This window comes from Mus pahari, chromosome X (assembly GCF_900095145.1).
Source record: "Mus pahari chromosome X, PAHARI_EIJ_v1.1, whole genome shotgun sequence".
Classification (NCBI taxonomy): domain Eukaryota; kingdom Metazoa; phylum Chordata; class Mammalia; order Rodentia; family Muridae; genus Mus; species Mus pahari.
This window is the reverse complement of record NC_034613.1, coordinates 43,848,581-43,861,773: the sequence shown is the minus strand read 5'-3', so window position 1 is coordinate 43,861,773 and position 13,193 is coordinate 43,848,581. Positions and strand designations below refer to the sequence as shown.

At 42.2% G+C, this 13,193-nt stretch overlaps 1 protein-coding gene across 2 annotated transcripts in view; it reads left to right on the top strand.

Annotated features, from left to right (window-relative positions):
• Positions 1-1,834: 1,834 nt before the first annotated feature.
• Mospd1 (motile sperm domain containing 1) overlaps positions 1,835-13,193 on the top strand; it is a 27,939-nt gene continuing 16,580 nt past the window's right edge. Inside the window, exon 1 of one of the 2 annotated variants that reach the window (XM_021187992.2) lies at positions 1,835-1,972. The gene's annotated coding sequence lies outside the window, so the exon portion shown is untranslated. The remainder of the gene's footprint in view (positions 1,973-13,193) is intronic. The other variant, XM_029534542.1, reaches the window with a different exon arrangement.

Here is a 13,193-nt window from a genome sequence, read left to right as displayed (position 1 = left end):
AGAAAGAGTGACTGTCATATGAAGCCTTGCTTGGAGTCCTTTCTGGGCCTACTTAGGATTTCTGATACAATAGAGGCAAAAATATCACATATAATTAAATTGTATACACATCTGTTGTAGAAGGAGCATGATGCTGGCAGCAATGGCCTCTTATGAGGGAATAGGACATGGTTACCTATAGCAGGAAGAATTACAAAACAGAATTAGCAGTGTTCTTTGCTGGCAGAATAGGGGTCAATGGTTTTTATGGTAGTGTCTGATGGATTTGGTGGTACGTGCCTGTAATCCCAGCATGATAGAGACAGGAAGATCACTGCAAGTTAGAACCATCTTGGCCTACATAACGAGTGTCAGACCAGCTAGCGCTATAGTCAGGCCACGTTTCAGACAAACAAATAAGATATGATGTTCTTATGGACGATTCTGAAAGGTTAGTTGGGAAAGTGACATTTCCCCTGGATCCTGAAAGATAGGTGTTCAAAAGACAGATAAGAGCATTGCACAGTCTGTGAGTAAAGGTATCAGAGCCTAGGGCTCAAGTGATATCTACTGTTATAGACCCATTGATTACGAGCAATGAGGAAGTTTTGGGGTCTTATACTTTTGGAGAGGGGACCCTTGCACTGTATTGTTCCTTTTTTTTTCTTTTTCTTTAAAGATTTTTATTTAGTATGTATAAGTACACCGTAGCTGTCTTCAGACACACCAGAAGAGGGCGTCAGATCTCATTACAGATGGTTGTGAGCCACCATGTGGTTGCTGGGATTTGAACTCAGAACCTCTGGAAGAGCAGACAGTGCTCTTAACCACTGAGCCATCTCTCCAGCCCGTATTGTTCCTTTTTGAACATAAATTAAGTTTGAATGTTGAAGTGTTTTCCATTTCACTTACTTTTCTTTTTTGAGACAGGGTTTCTCTATCCTGGCTGTCTTGTGTCCAGCACACTGGGTCTTGCTAGGCAGGCTAGATTGCTTAGGGTCTTTGGGACTTTGCTGCTTTGGTGCTTGGCTTAATGGTTGTCCATTGTTCCTAACTGAAAAGTCTTTTCTCTCTCATTTGTTGGTTGCTTGGTGTTGAGATGAGGTCTCATATGTAACCAGGCTGGCCTCAGTCTTAGAGATCCACTGCTTCTCCTTCTAAGTGCTAGGATTCCCGGAGCAGCATACCTGCGTGAAAGAGACCACAGACCTGAGAAGAGAGACTTCCCCTTAAAAGTCAATTGTTACTTTGTAACTCAAATTCGTCCTAACTCGGGATCCTCCTGCGTCAGCGTCAGCCTTTGAATACTGGGATTATTGTCTTGTTCCAACATGCCAGGCTTGAAAGGCTTTAAGTAGAACATCAGGGTCACCTATACCTTAGACTGAGCCAACTGGATTGCTGTCTGGGCAATAGTTTAGACAAAGTAACAGTAGAAAGAATGAATCCAAATAGGAAGCTACTGTAGCAGCATGAACAAACCCTAAACAGTCTGTTTTGCCGATGATAGAGTGGAGAAAGAGGGCTAGCGTTGAAGAGTCTCAGAGGAAGAGGCACTAGCCTTGGGTATTCATTGAATGGAATGCATTCTGAGTTGAGGAGAGGACTGAATAGGGCAGACGTCAAAGGTCACCACCAAAAGAGTGCAAAGAGATTGCACTCAGAGAAAGCCTCTAATCCTCTGGGGGCGGGTGAGAGGGGCGGAGGAAAAGGAGGGGCGGCCACAGGACAAAGGAAGTAGTTTGAAGCATAGAGAAGGAAGAAACCCCAGAAGCCAGGTGGCAACACAGAAGCCCCGCCCCCGGCTAAACCCCGCCCCGGGTCCGCCTTTCCTTCCTCTTCTCACCCACCCCCCAGTTGCGACTCATCCTCCTGGGCGGGGAGAGGTGGCAGTCAAGTCCTCCCATATCCCAGCAGGCAGTGCAGTCTGGAGACTCTGACAAAGGAGCAGGGAGCAGTCGCAGCTGCTTTCCGAAGAGCCAGTGTTGCTGAGGTGAGAGTCCCTCAATGTCCCGTCACCCACTTTCTTTGACTTGCGGGGAAGACGTGGAACTTACATGGCTGAGACCACCCCCCCCCCACTTGGGTGTAGACAATGCCAGTACCCGCTTGGCTCTGTGACTGACAGCAGCGCTGTTCAGTGCCGGGCTAAGGTGGGTGGCGGGGACCGGGCAGCGGGTCCATCGTTCTTGGACTGTTGGTGGCCCTTCTGCAGGGTCTCCAGGGCCAGCAGAGTTGTGTAGCTGCCCCTGACTGGACGAAGGCTGTCTCCGAAGCCTCCCGCTGCCTGCCCGACAAGAGTTCAGTTGCCTTGGGGATGCAGCTCTAGGGACAACTCTTTGGCGGACATTGCCTGGAGGGCTGTGGGAGGGAAGTCAGTCGACTACCTAGTTCGGGGTGACCCTGTCCTCGCCCTTCCTGCAGCTCAGCCGGTCCCCCCCGCGAGCAACTGGACGGAAACGGGGCGGGGGGCGGCCGGAGCCAGGCGTCCCAGGATGGCTTTGCCTGAAGGGGCATGAAGGAAAGTGGAGAGACTGGGAGGGAGGGTGGTGGTCGAAGCAACTATCTTCTTGGAATTACATAGGGGTACAAGGAGGTAAGTGGCCTGTATCCTTACCCCTCCCTGGACCTCTGCACAGCTCCTGATGGTTGCACCAGCTGCTCAGCTGTAAACAGGCTCACATGACCAGTTTCACATGGAGCCGGGTAGCGTGGAGATAGGGCTGTAAAGGCTGGGCCCCAAGCAGGTGGGGCTGAAGTCTTAGGGAGAAGATTTTAGCCCCTCCCTAGACCTCAGCCCTTAATCTGCTGCTGTTTCCCTCTGGGGAAAGTTAACTGACATTTGTCTTTCTCTCACTGAAGTAGCATTGCTGTACTAGTAGAATGGAAGGAAACTTCGCTTGGGAAAGCCACAGGGCAAGTAAGAAGTGCAAAGGATCCTAGTTTTTTTTCCTTTAAGGAAATTCTAAGAGAAAGTAGCCCTGAGAAGTTCAAGTTCCTAAGTTTTACCTCAAAGGCAGTCCTGTTCTTTTGGAACACTTTCTGTTTTTAATGTGAATTCCAGACTGGAGAAAGTCTACTCTTTTCGGGGAAGACACACATGGGATTTAATACATTCTTTGTGACGAAAATCTTGTCCACACTTCCTGTAAGTATTAGGAAATCTCCTTGTCTATAAAATACTTCATTCAGGAAATTGAGTAAGGGGTAGACAGCCAGCTTTTCAATTACACATATATTTCATATACTTGGTACAGATCAGTGGTAAGTTTGGAGAACAGGAAACATGGCCAAATGTGTCTTTAAAGTTTTTCAGTCCATATTCTCAAACAGGATGTGAGATTAAACTGGTTTCTGAAGGATATGTAGAACTCACAATGCAATAAAGGTTTTCTGACGTGCTTGAAATTTTCGAATCTTTCAAATTCAAAGGGGGTTTTGGTAGACCCCCTTTACATGTAGTACACACTCGAGTGTAATGTGCAGTATTCTATAGTAGACTAGTAATTCCTTTATAGGCAAATATATGTTTAGTCTCAGATATTTTATATTTTTTCTCATAGAGGATTTACATGCAAATTCACTGTCTGAAGACATAAACCAAGAAACTACAAAAGCCATCCCATTCCTTCCTTAAGCCTAATAAAGACACTCACTGATGGGCTGAGTGTACTGGCATAGCCCTTTAATTCCAGAACTCAGGTGGCAGAAGTAGGAAGGTAAATTTCTGTGAGTTCTAGGCCAGCCAGGTCTACATAGTGAGATGTCTCAAAATATTGCTACCCTCCTCCCACCTTTAAAAAAATTGGTTTAAGATAAGCTGAATAGTCTCCGGAGTTCTGCATATGAATTCCAGGACAGCCAGAGCTACATAACAGGAGTTTTGTCTCTGAAACATACATACATACATACATACATACATACATACGCACATTTATGTACACACAAAAGCAAAAACAGGGTTTAAGATAGAAAATTGAGAACATTTTAATCTTCCCTAAAAGCTAGCAAAAAAGGCTGTCTTGTCACCCCTAACTGTTTAGAGAATCTTTACTTACAATAAATATATTAAGCGATTTTTTTTTGTTTTTTTGAGACAAGGTTTCTCTGTATAACTCTGGCTGTCCTGGAACTCACCTTGTAGACCAGGCTAGCCTCGAACTCAGAAATTTGCCTGCCTCTGCTTCCCAAGTGCTGGGACTAAAGGCGTGCGCCACCACGCCCAGCTCAAGCGATTTATTTCTTAAATGCCCTCAATTTCCTCATCTTTATGAGGATTTGTTTTAATCTCTATGGACCTCTGTAGCTCAGGTTACCTAAGAGTATACAGTTTGGATGGGGGTGGGAAAAGGAGTTGAGACAGTCTTACTATGAATCCTTGGCTAGCCTGAAACTCATTATGTAACTCAGGCCTGCTTCAAAGTCTAGACAGTTTGTCTATCACAGGCTTCCAAATGCTGGGGATACAGGTGTGAGGCATCATGCCTGTAAAGTGTGCAGTTTTTGACGATAACTATTTTTGAACAAATACGTTGCTCAAGTAAAGCAAGAGGTAGGCTATGTAGAATCATGACAGAAATGCAAGTTGTATCCTGGAAGAGTCTTGTGGCAAGTAGCTCTATGTGATTTGGGGGCCAGGCTCTATGTGATTTGTGAGTACCAGACCACCTGGGTTACATACTGAAACTCTTGTCTCAAAACAACAACAAAAAGATTCTCGGGAGGTAAACTAAGTCATTTAGGTTGGTCTGTACCTGTCTTGCTTTTCATCAGGTAATTGAAGATGGCCTCAGCTAAATCATACCTCCCAAATTAGAAATAACAGCTCTGCTAGGCTTTCTTGACCTTCAGGGTGTAGGCCAAAGTCTAATTCTTTCAGTTCAGTTCAAGCTTCTTCTAGAATTAAGCAGGTTCTTCGATTTTAGTGACAGAATTAGGATTGGGATGGGGAACTTCACATCGACCCAGGCCTGGCTTTGATCACCTAAACCAGTGCTTGGATTCCAGCTTTTTCAGGTTCAGAACTTGTTGGTGTCAGCATAGCCTGATACCATCAGTCTCAGAGATTGGTCCTCACCAACTAAACTCACAGAAAATGTGAATATGTTAATATGTCAACCTACTGACTTACAATGAGAGGCATTAAGACCAAGTATACCAGAAGGGTCATCTTCAAACTAAGAGACCCTTTGCTCTTGACTTTAAAGAACCACATAGGAATTGCTTCCCTACTCCCTTTTTCTGGGGTCTATTGATTGATAGATTCAACAGGACGAGACCTTTTATGTAAAATCCACTGCAGTGACACATTTCTATGACTGTACTTTAGTCACCTGATTGACCTTTGGTCACTTAAAACATCTCTTACATCTTGACTCCATTCCTACTGCCTTAGCCTCTACTTACATCATCTTCTCAAACCATAGTCACCCAACAGTTTTTTTTTTCCTTGTAAGCACCTTGAAGTCAGGTGTTGGACTCAGAGAGTCAGTGGCCACCACTCACCTCCAAAACTGATCACCTCCAAACTCATCAGGTCACTGCCTGCTCCTTAAAAGCCTTCAGAAGTTTCACATTGCCTGCAGCAGTAGCTCTGGAAGTTGGTGAATCTCAGCATTACCCAGAAAGCTTTGCTAAAACCAGGGCCAGACTCCACTCCTACCATTCCTGAGTCAGTGAGTCTAAGTCAAGAATTAAAATTCTATTTCTGACAAGCTCCAAGCATAGGAAAATTAGTTTATGACCTCCCAAAATCTACCTCCACTTACCTTCCCAGCCTTACTTGCTACTCTGCTTATGCATATTTAAATCATGTGCAGTGCCAATACTCATTGTGTGTATCCCTTTTATGCCTCTGCACAGTCTTTTTGCAATTCACCACCTTCCACTCCTGGTGTATGCTGCCATCTTATGCTCAAAAAAAAAAAATCAAAAAAAAAAAAAAAAAAAAAAAAAAACCAAACACTGTCAACTGACATTTCAATGTATGTCCTAATATCTCAATATCATATTCTATACTTGCTGTATGGTTGGTTTTTGTTGTTGTTGTTGTTGTTTGGCTAGGCCAGGGTTCTGAAGGGTGAAAATAGTGTTTTGATCTTTTCCATAGTTCCTGGCATATATTACATATATGGCTAAGTATATGATGAATAAGTTATAAAGATTGTTGTTTTGTTTTGACATAGGGTCACTAGAGTCACTATAGAACCCTGGCTGACCTGGTACTAGCTATGTAGATCAGGGTAGCTTCTGATACAGAAATCCTCTTGCCTCTATCTACCTCCCTGAGTCCTGGGCTTAAAGATGTGTTCCACCAAGACTGGAATTAAAGACTTAAAAACGCCACGTGCTGCATGTAGCAGCATATATATTTTTACAGTGAATTAATACAGGTTTTTTTGCACATCTTTTAATAACAAAGGACACTAGAATCTTCTAAATCGTGGAAATAATTACTTTATGAAAACGGGGAAGATGGTTTTGTTTTACAGGGTATTTTGGTGTGTGTGTGTGGGGGGGTAGTCCTTTTTGTTGTTGTTGTTGTTGTTGTTTTGTTTTGAGATAGGGTCTCACAATATAGGCTTGGCTGACCTAGAACTCACTGTGTAGACCATGTTGCCCTCTAATATAAAGCTGCTTGTCTTTGCTTCCTGAGTTCTGGAATCAGAGGAGTATACTATCACACCCAGCAGTTTTTTGTGTTTTTGTTTGTTTGATTGATTGAGTGAGACAGGGTCTTGCTGTGTAACTCTGGCTGGTCACTGTGTAGACCAGGCTGACCACAAACTTGAAGTAACCCATTTATATATGCCAAATGCTGGGATTGCAGGCATGTGCTACCACACCCAGACATAGTTACAAAAAGACATTTCTATAAGACAATCCTTTTGTGTGTTACTTGATCATGTCCAGTGTTTTATGCATGCTAGGCAAGTTCTCTACCACCAAGCTACACTCTAATCCCTTTTAAAGGTTTTGTTTGCATATATATTTGCTTTTTTGAGACAGGGTTTCAATATAGTCCAGGGAACTCACTATGTAGCACAGCCTTAAACTTAACCATTCTTCTCCCCCAACCTTAGTGTTTGGACTATAAATTTATATCACTAGTTTTGCTTATTTTTGGGACAGGGTCTTACTTTGTAGCCATGGTTGGCCTGAAGAGCTTTGTAGACCAGGGTAACCTTGAACCCGTGGGTTTTACTTGTCTGTGCATCTCAAGTTCTAGGATTATAGGCATTATAAATCATACCTAGGCACTAATTCTATTTTGTTATGGGTCCTTGCTATGTAGCCAGTCTGTCCTTAAACCTGTGGTCTTCCTATCTCAGCTTCCTACAATGCTAGAATTATAGGCCCATCCTACTGCTCCTGACAAGGTTGTTCTTTTAAAACCATGTGCAACTCAACTTTTATTTTTTGAATGTGGATCAGTTTATCACTCTGCCTGTTTTTTAGTAGTCAGCTCCACCAGAAAGATAACACATGGGCTGGAGAGATGGCTCAGCAGTTAAGAAAGAGCACTGACTGCTCTTCCAGAGGTCCTGAGTTCAATTCCCAGCAACCACATGGTGGCTCACAACCACTCTAATGGGATCCAATGCCCTCTTCTGGTGTGTGTCTGAGGACCGCTACAATGTTTAAATAAAAATAAATAATTAAAGAAAAGAAAGATAACACATACCAAAAACCTAAAGAAATTACCAATTCTTAAATAATGGACATTAAAATGTAAAATGAACATTATGATATAATTTGTGGCATAGGTGATCAACCATTAAGAACTCTAATAGATGGTGCTGGAATTTATACTTTGTTGCTAGGTTTTCAACATGAAGGAGAAAGGGCTTTTATTTATACTAGAGTCTAAAGCAGTAAAATTTATTACTCTTACCTAATTAGCATTTTCTTGGTTTTCAGTACCCAGTGGTGGAGGACTAAGATAGCTCCTGAACTGAGATAAAAAGGGGCCTGGAGTAAAGGTGGGGCTGAGAAACAGAATCAATATCTAAAGTCAGAGAGTTTAAGTAGCTGGTCCTCTGTGGCTAAGGAGATGGGTTAGTAATTCCCATGGAGGCTCCATTTTCCTAAAAGGGGAAAGGGAGAATATACTTTAATATAGTTTCCTTGGTTGCTAAATGATAGTCCCAGTGTTCTAAGTCTATAGTGTTGAAGTCTATAGAAACTCCCCTGTTCATCTCAGGCTTGTCTTATCCTTTCTCAGTTCAAGGCAAAATGAGGAAAACAGCAAATGATCACAACTGTGGGCAAGGAGCTTCTTTGGACCAACAGCAGATCTGGTGGCATCCACCGGTGATCCCTGCATTCAGAAGGCAGAAGCAGGAAGACCTGTAGTTTGAACCCAGCATGGGCTAGATAGCAAACCCCTGCCTCAGACAATCAGGATAAAACATCCAGTGTTTACATTGCATCCTGTGGGAGAGTGGTTTTAAATCAGTCACAAGGTGGTGTGTACACATAAGGTTTTCTTTCTAATTTTAATTAGGAATGAATGTTCTGTACTTTTAGGGAGAGGATCAAAGACAAGGCAGTTTCCCACATCTTTTCTCAGCAGGACTGCCTGCCTTTATGGTCAGGGGCATGTTGGAGCCTCGTGGTTTATAAACACTGCTGGCCCAGATTGACTCAGGGTAGACGGAAGGGAAGCAGAAGGCAGGAAGAGAAGAGAGGCAGCTGGGAATGGGGATCCCATCATCCCTCCTCTCATCCTAGCCTGTGGCCAGCAGCCACCCATCTGTATGCAGTAACCTTTAGATCCTTTTATGAAAGCAGCACATTCCCCTATGGGAATACGCATGCTCACTGATGAAAGAACTGGTTATTAGTAGACACCTGGAGGAAAACCAATGAGCCCAGTGTCTTCCAAGTGCCTGCACTGAACTTGGGTCTATCATGAATGTAAAGCAAGAGAATAATGTGATATTAGGACAGTGAGAACATTAAAAATACAGCATTGGTGCCAGGCAGAGTAGTACAACCTGTTATTGTAGCACCTGAGGGGGAGAGGAAGGAAGGTTATTTAGAGGCTGTCCTGAGCTATGTGAGACACTATCTCAAAAAAAAAAAAAATTACAGTCCACGTACAAGGCCCTGGGTTCAGCATCCGGCACAGGAAAAGGAAACAATAAATGCTAGCAAATTTAGAAGTTTGTTTGAGTCAGGCTACTTGAAACTAAGGTAGGTACAGCAGAATCCCAGGGGTAGGGTCTTCTTTTTTTTTTTTTTTTAAGATTTATTTATTTATTATATGTAAGTACACTGTAGCTGTCTTCAGACACTCCAGAAGAGGGCGCCAGATCTAGTTACAGATGGTTGTGAGCCACCATGTGGTTGCTAGGATTTGAGCTCAGGACCTTCGGAAGAGCAGTCGGGTGCTCTTACCTGCTGAGCCATCTCACCAGCCCGGGTAGGGTCTTCTAATTGAGATGCTGAGGAAATAAATACTATAAAAGAATATGAGTAGACAAGATATTTCTGTCCCTAATACAGTGCTCACAAGTCTGGGAACATGTCTTAACCTGGGCCTGCTTTCCTTATCAGTGAGATGCTAACACACTTTGACTTGATGCATGCACACTAGACTTTTGGACAACAACTTCATAAAACTGATGTGCCTTAAGGATTTTGTTGTTGTTGTTTATACCAGCTTAGTATATAATCTTGCCCCTGGGTTTTTGCACTTCATTATTTTGTAATATGAAGTGGGGCAAAGAGAAAGTGTTAGTCTCCCCCAAACCCAGCAGTCGCAGGTGAGTGGTGTGTGTCTGGGTGTTTGTTGGCAACGCTGAGGCTACTCTGCCTGCCGACCTGGTGCTAATTCTTCCCTTATCAGCCCTAGTTAGACTGGAGGAGGCACCTTCTATCTTAGCCAAGATAAGTGATGAATGGGGAAAAGGATAAGGAATAGAAACAGCAGACTGCCCAAAAGCAATTAAACCCTTCTTTAATGTTGACAGGGGCGTGGCCTGTTTGTGATTCCTAGGGCAAGAAGTACATCTTTAACTCTCAAAGAGAGAGAAAGCCTCTGGATGCAAAGGATAAACCTTTCTTTCTTCTATGCCTTTATTCCAAGCTAATAACAGTCTGACCTATGCCAACTAAATTCTCCTTAAAGTTAGAACAAGCTTGGCACTTGTCTGCATGGTTATTTTTGACTTCATAGTAAGATTTGTGAGCTGTCTCATGTTCCTTTTTTGTAAGATAGTCTCATTCTGTAGTCCTCCTGCCTCAGTTTCCCTACTGGGATGGCCTTCGCCACCATACCTGGCTTAAAGGGTTTGAAAAGTGTTTTAGTATTTGTTTGAGGTGGGGTGTCATATAACCCATGCTAGTCCAGGAACTCCCTGTGTAGCTGAGGCTGGCTTTGAATGCCTGATCTGCTTGCCTGGGCCTCTGACATGCTGGGATAACAGGCAAGGATCATAGAACCCCAGGGTGTCTTTCATGCTTTTATTTTTCCTTTTCATACGAGGGATGGTAGTATATGCTTCACGAAGTGCTCCTTGCTTTTTTTTTTTTTTTTCCAGTTTTGTTTAGGGATGGGGAAAAACATGCTGGAGATTGAACCTGGACCCTACAACTGAGCTTTATCCTCAGCCCACAACTTCTTGCTTGTGGCTATAGCCTTAGTTCTTACTAGGAATTGGCCCTGCACACATGCTAGGCAAGTGTTCTAGCACTAGCCTATAGCCCAGTCCACTTTTGTTTTGATACAGGGTCTAAGTATCTAGGCAAATCTTGATTTTGGGGTTTTTTGTTTTGTTTTGTTTTTTGTTTTTCGAGACAGGGTTTCTCTGTGTAGCCCTGGCTGTCCTGGAACTCACTCTGTAGAACAGGCTGGCCTCAAACTCAGAAATCCATCCGCCTGCCTCTGCCTCTGGAGTGCTGGGATTAAAGGCGTGCGCCACTACGCCCGGCTCTAGGCAAATCTTGAATTTGATAACATCCTGTTCTAACTTCCGAAGTAGCCAGGATTATTAGCCTTAGCCTATGTCAGCAGCTCTGGCTTTATCTTTCATTGGGAGGCTCTATTCATGTCCAGCTATGTAAAGAGCGGTCTCTATTGTTTTGACAGGTATCTTGTATCCCAAAGAATGGATATTCCATGCTTTAATAAATCCCTTATCAACGGGGAGCTGGGCTGTTTTCATTCTTTTCTATGTACAACGGGCTTCTATTGAGTACCAAGGTCTTTTTAGCAAGCTTCACACAAATCATTTCTTTTACTCCTCAGCACTTCATATAAAAGCTTTCACATATAAAAGTTCAAACATGTAACTTCACACACAGTGGTACTGGTGGAGAAGGGTGATGATGATGGTATATGTTCCAGAAATATTCTAAAAGTAAAATCTGTGGCTCTGAGCATATGAGTGTCTCATCCTAGCAGGATGCTAGTTGTTCTACTATATATCCCCATCAGTAATATAATAATATGCCTGATTTCTCTCACCATTTTCTATCAAGTTATTTTGTTTATGGTTTTGCTTTTTTTTTCCTAATCCAATATCCTAGCATGACTTTAGTTTATATTTCTCTTGTGAGGTTAAATGGCCTTTTGTAAGCTAAGTCCCTTTCCTATAAAAATTGATTTTTTGTGTGTGACAAGCTCCCATGTAGTCCAGGCTGGTAGGTTGGTCTCAAAATTGCTCTATGCATAAGGCTAAGTTTGAACTTCTGACCCTCTTGCCTCTGTTTCCCAAGTGCTTAGATTACAGATCAGCCGTGTATACTTTAAGTAGCTCAATTTGTCAATATTTCTTCTTTTTTTCTTTTTTTCTTTTTTTCTTTTTTTGATTTTTCGAGACAGGGTTTCTCTGTGTAGCCTTGGCTGTCCTGGAACTCACTTTGTANANCAGGCTGGCCTCGAACTCAGAAATCCACCTGCCTCTGCCTCCCGAGTGCTAGGATTAAAGGCATGCGCCACCACGCCTGGCTTCAATATTTCTGAGATTTAGTTTTATGTCATTGTTAACCTGAGAGGATTTTTAAATTTTTTCTGTGGTTTCTTCTGTTTTAATGGCTTTTCTTCCCTTTTTAACACTCAAAGTTTTAATCTGTTTGGAATTGGCCAACTTTATTTATTTATATATTTTTATTTATAATTCAACTTTATTTTTTTTTCTTGATGGCTCCCCAACTTGACCAATATTACTGAGTATGTCTTCTCTAAATCAGAGCTGCTACCTCTTAAGTCATAAACTCCTTCCCTCAGAACCAGGTTTTACAATTGAGTCAGAGCATGTCACTTAATGATGTCAAACTTGGGTCTTCCTAATAGCCAAGTTTCTCAAGAAGCAAATTCTTGAGCTTGGTGTATTCTTTAAATAAAAAAAAAACACATAGAAAACTTTTAAGTGCATTATCCAAATAGAATTATGTGAGATTTAGAGCAAAAGAAAGGAATAAAAAAAAAGCCCTCTGTGGTGCTTATTCCTGAAGTCTCAGTTCTTGGGAGGCTGATGCAGAATGGCTGTGCGAAAAAGGGGGGAAGGATCTGGGGGGAGGTCAGAGAAGAATGGACACCAATGAAAAATCAGAGAAAATGTGTTAAATAGAATAAGTGAAGTCAGATGCTTTTCTCAATATTATTTCTCTTGTGGAAATATTTTTGGATAGTGGAAAGAATATTGGTGTAGAAGGCAGGAAACCTGATGTTGTTTTGATATTTGTTTGCTTGTCCATTTCAGACTGGTCTATTCATAATTGAACGCCACTACCACCAATAATAATAAGGAACACTTAGCACTTAGTATAATCCAAGCAACAAGAGTTTATCAGTCACTCCGTCTATGTAGTTAATGTAAGTCTGGGTAATCTGTTGTGAATTATACAAACATTGGATATTGTTACTCATGAAAATATCAACAGATAGTCAGCTTATTGAAAAACAAACGGAGGAACAAATCGAACCTTGCTGTGCTCCAAAGTAGTGGATAGAGAGCTGACAGATTATCTGAGGCAGCCTGGACTTCTGTGCCTTCAGATTTCCGTGTCTTTGCATATGCATCACTCTCGGTCTGTATGCCCTCCTCCTAATGCTTATGTGTACACTTTCTTGGTTTTCTCTTTTTATTTTTTTAAAGATTTATTTATTTATTATATGTAAGTACACTGTAGCTGTCTTTAGACACTCCAGAAGAGGGCGTCAGTTTTTGTTTTTTTTTTTTTGTTTTTTTTTGTTTTTTTTTTTT